General features: G+C 36.7%; 1 long non-coding RNA gene across 1 annotated transcript in view; it reads right to left on the bottom strand.

Moving 5' to 3' along the window:
* LOC116185079 overlaps positions 1–956 on the bottom strand; it is a 9,733-nt gene that overhangs the window by 7,979 nt on the left and 798 nt on the right. The gene's annotated exons all lie outside the window — the stretch shown is intronic.

Here is a 956-nt window from a genome sequence, read left to right as displayed (position 1 = left end):
TTCCAAATAGCACCTATTTTTTTTTTTTTTTTTTTTTACAAAACGCATTTGAAATTATCTCTCACGTAAATTTATTTGTTTTATATAAAATAATAATTTCATTTATAAAAATTAATTTTTTTCTCTACAAAATTCACCGTTCAAGGGATTATTCCTTATCATATCACAATTATAAACAACTTGTTCGATCACGTATTTATTGCTAAACAGTCGTCATTTGCTTGGTATTACTTTTTCTTATTCCCAATAATCGATCCATATATTATTCATATATAAATTAAATTTTCGTACAAATAGGTACATAACATCTAGAAATAATAAAATATAAATATATATTTGCTTTTAATAATATCATTAAAAAAACCAATATATAACATTTAAATGAATAATATTTGCACATTCAATCTCTCTCTCTCTCTCTCTCTTGTCCAAGGCCACCAGTTCTCCAAAAGATCGATCGTCCAACACACGCTTCAGAGTTATCCCAACTAGCCACCTGGAAGCGTAACTCGACCAACGCTTCGTGACATCCATCACTCTCGCATCTCTTTCATTTCATTCCACACACTTTTGGAAAATAAAAAACGAATAATCCTTCCTTCGAAAACTGAGAAAGATTTCTATAAACAACAAACAAACAACTCTCTGGCTGATGATCCTCTTAAATATTTATATACGGATGGATGGAAGCACGGGGATAACACTCGAGGAGGTGGAGGGAGAGGGGGCGAGCGAATTGGCCGGCGATTTTCTAGCTGGAAGAAATTGTTGGGGGGGGGCCGTCAGGTGGCAGCATAAAGGATTCATCGGTGGATTCGAGGAACGGAGGTGGTTATCGGGGCCAGGGCGCGCGAGTCCCGCGGGCTGAATATACAAATTTCCGCAATTATTCGCCAACTTACGACGTCATTATATTGCAATCTGGGGAACACCAACGTGGATAGACCGCCGAGTGA

Source organism: Apis dorsata, unplaced genomic scaffold, assembly GCF_000469605.1.
Source record: "Apis dorsata unplaced genomic scaffold, Apis dorsata 1.3 scaffold_93, whole genome shotgun sequence".
NCBI classification, from domain to species: domain Eukaryota; kingdom Metazoa; phylum Arthropoda; class Insecta; order Hymenoptera; family Apidae; genus Apis; species Apis dorsata.
The sequence above is the reverse complement of the archived record's forward strand: the minus strand, read 5'-3'. Positions and strand labels throughout refer to the sequence as shown.